This window comes from Rhipicephalus sanguineus, unplaced genomic scaffold (assembly GCF_013339695.2).
Source record: "Rhipicephalus sanguineus isolate Rsan-2018 unplaced genomic scaffold, BIME_Rsan_1.4 Seq1186, whole genome shotgun sequence".
Classification (NCBI taxonomy): domain Eukaryota; kingdom Metazoa; phylum Arthropoda; class Arachnida; order Ixodida; family Ixodidae; genus Rhipicephalus; species Rhipicephalus sanguineus.
Window position 1 is genome coordinate 27676 of NW_023614454.1, and position 9728 is coordinate 37403.

The 9728-nt window shown below is 44.0% G+C and overlaps 1 long non-coding RNA gene across 1 annotated transcript; it reads left to right on the forward strand.

The window, feature by feature from the left end:
* The first annotated feature begins 3176 nt into the window (after positions 1 to 3176).
* On the forward strand, positions 3177 to 4510 carry LOC119376383 (uncharacterized). The gene is made up of 3 exons (XR_005180563.2): positions 3177 to 3232; positions 3653 to 3811; positions 4448 to 4510. It is a non-coding gene; the product is annotated as an uncharacterized LOC119376383 (long non-coding RNA).
* The last annotated feature ends 5218 nt before the right edge of the window (positions 4511 to 9728 follow it).

Below are 9728 nucleotides of genomic sequence, written 5' to 3' on the forward strand. Positions count from 1 at the left end.
ATGGTTCGCAGCCTGCAAAGAGTCGTCATACACAGTAAAAATTTTTACACCCTAAAGGGTGTAAAACGGGTGTATGCGTTAAAAGCACCCTTGTGAACACCCTTATTACACCCTTATTTTTAGAATTGGGGTGTTCGTAAAGAAAACACCCTTGCAACACCCCATTTACACCCTCACCAGAAGGGTGTAAACGAATTAATATGCAAATGTATGACAATTTTGGGCAGGCTATGCTCTTAAGTTGGGTCAACATGAATTATCATGTCAAATGAAGAAAATATGAGCCTGTACATCATGCACACGTACAAATGCCCTGACTGCTAAGCTGCAGTGGGTATACAATGACAAAAAATACGAACGAGTGTGGCATAATCAAGCAAACTTCAGCGTCGAGAATGCCCTCTCCGCGCTAGAACGTGACTGGCACACGACAGCTTACATGCGTTAACACAAACAGCTCTCGTTCTCACACTTATCGTTTCTCGCAAAATTTCAGTATCTTTAGAATTCCTGCCTCAGATACGCACTCACACTATATCCCGAGATATGCGTTACTGTTCACTTTACATGACTTCGGTTGTTCCAGAAAGCCAAATTTTCCTGTGAACTGAAAACCGATAAAAAATATTTCAGTTTCAATCCCGAACGAAACAATAGATAACGTTTCGGTTACGTCTTCGTTCCGGTGAAAAATGACGTTTTTTAAATTGTTTTTCGTTTTGGTTTTCGTTCCGTTAAAACAACGGCGTGAGCACAGTAGGGGGGGGGGGGTGCGCCTTTCTGCCCCCTCCCCCCCCCCCCCCCGCAGAGCTAGAGGCGGCCGTCTTTTCTAGTTACCTAAGAAAGAAGTGCGAAAAGTCTGTCCCATACATTGCGCACACCTATGAGCATGACCTCTTCAGAAATTAGAGGCGTGAGGCCTCAGCAGCGTGTTTGTGCACCTGCTACACAATATAGGCGCGCAGGCGGACTTCTGTACAGGCTAAACACACGCGAACTGAACAAGCTCTCATAGCACAAAAATCGCCGCGCTCTCCATAGAACGTTGTTGCCTAGAAATCTGCTTATGCAACTATAAAAGTCAGCATTTCGATAATTTTAATGTTATCGCGCCCCTAATTCAGTTCATACTCTCCAAAATTTGGAGGACGCTTGAGCTTCGCATTCAAGAGTAGAACAACGCAACAGCGTGGTCGGGTCAGTTAAAATTATCCTATAGAATACGCACAGTTCTTATGTGCCCACTACGGCATAATTATTTGTGCGCGTTGTAAGGCAACATGCGAAAACACCTGCGTCCCACGTAGTTGCGCGAGCTCCCGCAAAGCACGCTACTCTAATTACACGGAGGCGTGGAGCGTGCGCCACGCGATCCGCCAGATGATCCCTACGGCGCGTCTGCAGAGAGCGGGAGGAACAAGATGGGCGAGGTAACACGATCATTTTTCGCAACATTTTAACTCAGTGCAGCCGCGCTAGTACACTGTAGCCGCGCAGCCGTCAGAAGCGCCATGATATCTGGCGTCATCACCAAGGCGTGACGTCACTGCTTCGCCGATTCACCAGACTCTCTCCATACACTTGAGAGCTCACGGCAATAAGTATCAATTGCGCATGTGCAGAGCTTCGTATTGCCAGGGCTAGGCGTCGCTGATTGCGCCGCGCGGATGTTCGGATACACGTGCGGCATATACGCTGACACGCCAAGGACAACGCTTTCGATAAAAGAATCGCGCGGGTTGCCTGTTGCCACTGCGGTCTTGCCTTCAAATAGCGAGAAGAATGTGACACGTGAAACGTTTGGTCGACGAGCCTCACCTTCACATAAGAGGCCGTACACCCTGAGCATTGGCACATTGAGGACCTTAAACAAGCCATTGCGGTGTGCCCCATCTTGGGAAACCTCGTCGCGCTGTCTACGTCTAGATTTTCAGGTACGTACGTACGTGAGTGTTTTCGTGTTCAGATCCTGAGTGAAACGTAAAGTGTTTGTGTGAAAGATGCACTCCTTGGCATTGCTGTGCGGGATTTCAGCGATAACTAGGTGATTGTGTCGCTAAATGAACGTCGCTAGCATGCGCTTAGTTTCTAATTGCCGCAACGTACTTAGTTCAATTCGCGCTTCGAAGAAAGGCAGTACGTAGCTGTTGCTTATATTTAACGGCAGTGGAGGCACGTCATTGCCTGTATGTTCAAAATGCGCACCTTTTCCGATTATTTTTCTTTCTTGGCATGTACACTGCGGAAGTACGTAGAATTCTTTTTCATGCGCCGATGTTTCTTTTTTTTATTATTTTTTTTTCTACAGCGGCACGCCGCCTGCCGCCTGCGCTTTCGAGCGCGCGCGCGGTGCTTTTAGATGAGTTCTTCGGGCGGTTATCGCTTCTCGAGCCGACTGTGTGCTTTCTAAACTTTTTAAAAGGGTGACCGCTTGTTACTCTCTCGTTTATTGCTCGCCGGGGCGCGATTACACCTGTTTCCATGCGGTGCTAAATTACACGAACGATGCCGCCGTGGTTGCGTTTCGTGTTTTGAGGACTCGGAAAAACTAACTCCGTCTCGTTGGCGATAAGACGAAGGATTATTACTCGTTTTGATTTCCGGACAGGCATAGAACCATACAGTCTCCTTTCGTGCGCTCGCACCGGTTGCTCTGCCCCCGCCCCCCTCCCCCGGTTACCGCCCTAGCACGGGTTGACATGAAAACGTTGAATAGAGCACCATTTGATTGGTTATTCGAAAGTTTCAAGTGTTCGCGCCCTGATACTTTGTGATGTTTCTCTCTCGTATATATTCTGCTGATTGTGCCAAACGGCATTCTGCACTAACGAGTGTGTGTGCTGACGCACTGATTTTGTGACAAGCTGGAAGCAAAATTAAGAAATGTTTTTTACATAGGTTATGGACATGAACTTTGATGAGTACGTCGACCTTGGCCCTGGTGATGATATACCACACATGGCAAAGATAAATTGGCTGCCTTTCAGTCGCCCACCTCTGGATGGCTCGTCATCATCGACATGTGATGTTGAGGATGCTGAAGAGCAGGTAATCAAAGTTTCACTTTTGTGCAAATCATGACAGCTGCATTTTTTTCTTTCGTGTACCTTACGACACGTACTTGAAAAAAGTATTGCGCAACCTACACAGTATGCTATCACTTGTTATAGGGGCCTGAAGAGAGCAGCTCTCTTGATCTTCAAGAAGCTTCGGGCATCGAACGTACTGAACCGTAAGAGAATCACTCTTAAAGTATCTAAACCTGGCAGATGTGATAGGGACTGGAAATGTAAGACTTCTTAAAATTTCGCAATTCTACATGTTAATCTACAGTAATACACTATTTTTGGTATTTAGCAACGTTACAAAGCCAGTTCATCAGCATAGAGTTTCTGAAGTTTCTGTTTCCTTATGTGTGCCATGCACTTATGGGTCTTTAAACACTACTGTTAATGTAAGGCATAAGACATAAGTAGTTAATGTAGGAATGTAAGACAAGTAAACTGCCCAAGTTAAATTTACATTGGTGACATGTAGGATACTGTAGGCCATATAAGTAAACAAGGTGACTTAGTTCTCTTAGCCTGAGTAGGTAGTGAACATTAATTCCAAAGACCTAGTAAAGTTTCTGTTTTCTACCTAACATTATCAGGACTCGTGGAAGATAGCGCTCGGAAACAAATTCAAGAATGCAAGGAGGCATATGACAGGAGATGAGCGCCTAAAGGAGAATAGACAGAAGTTTGCCACAAAGAAGACATCCACAAGGGAATTGGATGACAAACTCCGAAGGAACAAGAAGGCGAAGATGGTAAGATGATGTTTCCCATGAAGCATGCGCCCTTTGGGCTTTATGCGTAGGATAATAGAGTAATTAACATTTAGTGGAGAAACAGCACAAGGATTAACAAAGAAAGATGTGTACTAATTTTCAACAACATAGTTTATTGCACCCAAGGAACAAATTTATACACAAGTTCTGCTTACACGCTGCACCAAAATGCCATGGGCTGAGATATGTATCATTTTTAAAGATATACAAAAGACTTATAACTCGCTCTTCTTCACTTTCACGAATGTCAATTCTCTATCTGTTAAAGACAAGAGCCTAGCGCATGCACATCCGTTTACCTGCTTGCCCATTTTTGCCGCTTATATTATTGATCTCGTTAGTTCATCTCTTTTAGTTTAGTTTATAAAACCTTTCTATTCTTAAGAAGGGCTCACAATTACACGCTGTAAAATGTAACACCAGCCATCCATTGTTTTCGTTCTTTACTATAGATTGAAATGCTCTTTTACTGAGTTGTAGAGCTTGGGAGTGTGAATCCTTCTTTAAGAATAGAAAAATTTTATTAATAGATATGAAAAAAATACGATAAGAAAAGCTGCAACAACTGGTAAGTAATGTACTGAGTGTGTAATTAGTTCATTACTGTTTTTGCAGGGAGGGAGCGTTCCAATAACACCCTGTATTTTGTACGATGGGGCTGATCTTCCATATGCAAGGAACCTTTTGCTCCATACAGACAAAGAACTCATGTTCCGTATGTCGAACGGTGACGAAAGGGTACTTGTACTGATGTCAGCACATTGGCTCCTGAACGTAGAGTACGCCCGGAAGGCCTTCAACGTTCTTGTGACCATGGAATGGCTGCTACTCGGTCAGCGATCAACCTCACCAAGAACACCAGTTGTTAAGCTGTTGAACGTTTTCAAAAAAGCTACAAAATAGGCCTTAGCTTCCGCAGGGACAAAATCCAAAAAACATATTGAAAACACAAATAACTACTCATTGCATGATGAAAATATTACTGTTAGTATAAATTCAATTTTATCGCGTGTGGTACATGTGACACATGTGACAAAATCTAGTTTATACAAAAGTAATCTTTTCATCATGTAATGTGTAGTTATTTGTTTTTGAATATACAGAAAAGATTACTGTAGTGATACTGGCACTTCATTTCAACTTATTTTTTGCTCCAGTTTCTTGTGACATGTTATGAGTGATTTTGTTCCTGCGGATTTTCAGCATGTTCTCACAGGTCTTTTTGACTCAGTGCTTTGTGACTTTTTTGCAGCATGTATAGTAACCTTGATCATTTGCTCTTGAAATTTTAGCATAACAAAACTGCCAGTACTTGTCAGTAAAATCAGTGTATCGACTATTGTTTTGGAATTTATGTTAGTTTTATGACAATCTTTTAGTTTTGCAGCGATTTCTCTTAAAACAAACAAATACTCATATTTCATTCAATTACCAATGATTCTGTTGTTTCTGCTTGGAAAGGGATAATCCTTAAAATTTGTCTGAGCACGCCTATATAAAATTTCATTCTACTGCTGTGATGCAGGTCATGTTTCTGCAGTGCGGTTGTGATCAAACCATCCCTATTACATGTATTTCCTGCATATTATGGCATTCAGTATGAGCTGTAACATGCACGCCATAGTCAGATTGCTCACCTGTTTTTGTTAGAGCCGCAATCCATTGCTCTTCAGTAGGCGGGAAAAGTTTCATCATTGCAGCAATGTGCACAGTCTTTTACTTCACTCATGTGATTTCCCCAAAAAGAGAAAATGGAAGCCTGCTGAGCAAAGCGTCATTCTGAGTCCTTATCGTGTCGCATGAGTTATGTGAGTTATGGAGAATCGCTGCTCGTGTATCAGCTACAGCTGTTGGGTGGCAGCGCTAAGAAAGTCGACTATATACAGCCACACTGGTATGGGCACTGCTGAAGTTTTTGAAACTTTTTATCAATCCATTTTTATCAAGGTATTGCGCATTTCTAAATCATCTCCTTAACAGGAGAATTCTTTCTCAGCTGCACCTGAAGGGATCGCATCACGCTGATGTCTAATGCCCCAAGGGGGCTGGCTGGGAAGAAGTAGCATGTGTGCTTCCCCCTTTTACAGCCACCCTTTTAAGGGTGTTTTTGTGTATTACACCCCACTCGAACGGGTGTAACTTATTGTAACACCCATAGTTTAGGGGTGTTCATAAACACCTATTAAAGTAGGGTGTAATCTGTCCTTACACCCTACGTTTTTAAGGGGTGTTTCTAAACACCTTATGTTTAGGGTGTTTCTAAACACCCTAAAAGGGTGTTGCCCATGGGACAAAAAAATACACCCTTAAGGGTGTAAAAATTTTTAGAGTGATAAACAGTGTTCATGCCGGCGGGAAGTTTTCTATCCCACTTAAAGCTTTACACCCAGAAAGGCTTTGTAATGAATTCAAATTTTGTTTTAAATTGCTTCTACATTTGCATAGGTGCTGGCAATAGCTCGTATAAATGTTCATGCGGTTGGCATATATTGTGGAAAATATGAAACGGTAGGGCACACCTCGAGCCTGTGCAAAATAAGTGTTTGCTGATTTTCTTGTACATTTTCTCGAGTCTTGTAGTATTTTGTGAAGCAATGATACTTCGTCATTTGTCTATGTGAAAATAAAATATCACGAGAACTAACATTGTGCCAATAACTCCACCATTTCCTTGTTTCTGCAATGTCACTGACATCGTAACCTTAGAAAAGGCAGTACAACAGACGCATAGCGCAATGCACGCGATTTTAATAAGCATGCATGGATGCAGCTTAATGCTTCAATGTGCACCCTTAAGTTCTTCCATTAACACCCTTATGAAAGACATTAAGACCCTTATGAAAGACATTAACACCCTTTTTCCGCGCACACCCTTCTCTTAGGGTGTATATGTATATAAAGCAAAAAGGGTGTTGTACAATGGGAAAAAGGGTGTTAATGTCATTAACACCCTTTTTACACCCTTAAGGGTGTAAAAATGTTTAGTGTGTATTTTCTCTCTCTCTCTTTCATTCGTAAACAATATTTTATTTGCTAAAGAGTAAAACACAACGGCACTAAGAACCAGTCAGGAAATAAGCAGCGCATATTACAATGCCGCACTTACACAAAAAAACGAGTAAAATCTGAGGGTTGAATAAAATACAAAGAAAGTTGCGATTGACACTACACGCGACGAAAACTACTCGTTCATCAAACGTAAGGAGAGATGCGTTCATGCGGGAACACGATGAAACAGCGCGACGAAAAACGAACACTAACAAAATAAGCAACAAGACGATGCGCTGCACGTGTGAAATTTAGAGAAAATAAACTCCTTTGTTGGAAGTTGGCGAATCGCCGTGCTGCTAACTTTCTCATCAGTCCCCTTTTGTTTTGTTTCATGGGGTTGCTGCTCCGAACCACATGCATTTTTCTACTGAGCGAAGAAATGTCAGTTGCTCGAGATGCTCGGGCGACAACCGACACCTCCTTTGGGTCGCCACACATCCAGCGTGCGAAAAAAGGCGCTCGGATGCTACTGACGTAGCAGGAATTGGCAGATACTCCATTGCAACGTCAAACACATGATCTAGGCCTGTTCGCATGCTGTGCCAAGTCTCAAGTGAATTCGGATAGGTGCGGAGATCGACTACAGGGTTACTATATTATGTCTTGAACAAGGCGATTCATCGGATCGTCCTCCAGTGCAGTTGGTGCAACGCAGTTGCGTAGAAGTGCGGGTGGTGCGAGCAGCAGTAGACTGTGAGCCGGAGAGAAGCGGGCAAGCTCAGTTCTGTCTCGATGGGCTGGAGCCGCCTCCTGCCCTGGCTTGAAGCATTGGGGAGTGCTTGGAGTGGGACGCCGTAGGCGACGGAGCTCAGGGCGACATCATATCTTTCTCTATGGGGTATGGCCGCTGCCACCTCCGGGCTCGTTCTGCTAGCGCAGGAATATGCGCTGTAGTGAAATCAGTGAGAGACGATGTGCACGGCATCTGCGGCTCAGGATAGCGCGCCTCGCTGTCATGCGCTCCGGCCAAGGGGCGAGGTTGGGGGGCGGGATGGGGGGGTGGGGGTGCCTTAATCGATTAATCGAATAGTTTTAATCGATTAACTCGAATAATCGAGCGGCGGAGATTGATGACGATTAATCGATTAATTGTGGACGTTTAATCGATTAATCGTTCATTGAGTTTACCATTCCTAGTGTTAAGCTGCACACTTAACAGGAAAAATCTGTAAAAAACTTAAGTAAACGAAACACTCACTGCCGCTACTTGTTCGTCTTTTCTTCGCGTTGTGCTGTTTCGGGCGTCGCTTCCCACACACACGCATCACTATCTTTGACACGTGCAGTTTCACGTTTTCCAACCGGTTGATCCTCCCCTTTCGGCCTCTCTAGCCCGCGGCGCAACACCGGCAACTTATTTTGACGGCCCATGTACTCAGCTTTATGGACGGTTTGCAGTCAAAGCGAAAGAATTCGTGGAACGAACAATAATGTACAAAAGTGGAATAAAATTCACATTTGTGTTTAGCACGCATCTCCCAAGGTTGCAATTTACAAACAATCGTTGTAATGCCAACTGCAAGCAATTTTTGTTGTTGTCTAACCCCATTTGAGGTCAAAACTGCCACGTCGGCCTTTAGATAGGCGGTGGAAGGAGGAGGGGGGAAGAGGTCCTGACGTTGTGTCGGGGCCCACATAATACTGCCCTGCGGGCCTCAGGTTGCCGACCCCTTGTTGTAGAACATTCTTAGTACCCGCTCCTCTCCTATCAGAGCGCAGGTGCCGCGAGTGTGGAAAGTATCTTGTTGGGTCGACGCCGCGAGCTGCTATGTTAACTTCTCCAGGTATCTATCTATAAGCTTTCCGCGACGGACGCGCACTTCGCGGTTCATCGCAAGGAACGAAGGTGGCAGCCAATGGCGGCCAGGTGTGTTTGGCTCGTCCCCTATTTATGCCGTGCAGCACGCATACAACAGCGCTGTGGCAGATGGCTTCATTTTCTTATGGTGATAGGGCTGTGCCGTACTGGCAAGTTCATAGATGGCCGTAACCGCGTTTTTCGTGCTTTCCGGTGTTTATCTGTAACGGCGTTGCCGCATGCATTGGCGCTGAAGTCAGACTTATTGATAGTCCTTTCGCTTTCCCAAAGGACTAAAGACCTTTTCCGTGACGTCGGCCATATCACGAGTTGAGGGGCGCGGTTAATCTTTCCGCGACAAATCGTGATCGCGGCATGCGCCGAACGGTAGGCATACGTTTAATCTTAGTAGGCTTAGAACGATTGCGTGTTAGTCATGTCTTACTTGAAAAACAAGAATGCGTTGCACTGAAAAGTCTTCATTTGTTCGAATTTGTCCGAATATTCGGAAAAGCGCGATATCGCATTTTTTTAGTCCAATATGCTAATAATTACTATACAAGGGAAATATTCGATTTGTATTCGAAATTCCGAATACTTGCACACACCTATGTACTACCGATCAAGCACACAACTATAATAGTTATTAAAGGAGAGTAGTTGTTCGAAGGCTAGTTTCTTTGCTAGACAGTGCCAGATAAAACTAACAGCCAAATAAATCAACCTTTCTTCGCTTAATAAAGAAGTTATTACTTATTGTCTGTTGGTTTCATTTGTTGCGTATATGAAAGTTATTACAGCACAGTAGTTCGCCTAGGTTGATCACATAGCTAGTAGGTGCTCCATATAAACAATTTTTTCCAGCTCGTAAAACAGAAGCAGCTGTAGAAAAGCTTCACTACTGTGTGCGCCTTCTTTTTCTAATGCACAGGGAGACCAGTAGCACCCATAGCGTCAGCTTTGTTCCCTGTGCAACTGATTATGCATGCCATCACTCTGCCACACAATTTTCTGCAATGTGCAGGACATTAATGAGCGATATACTGT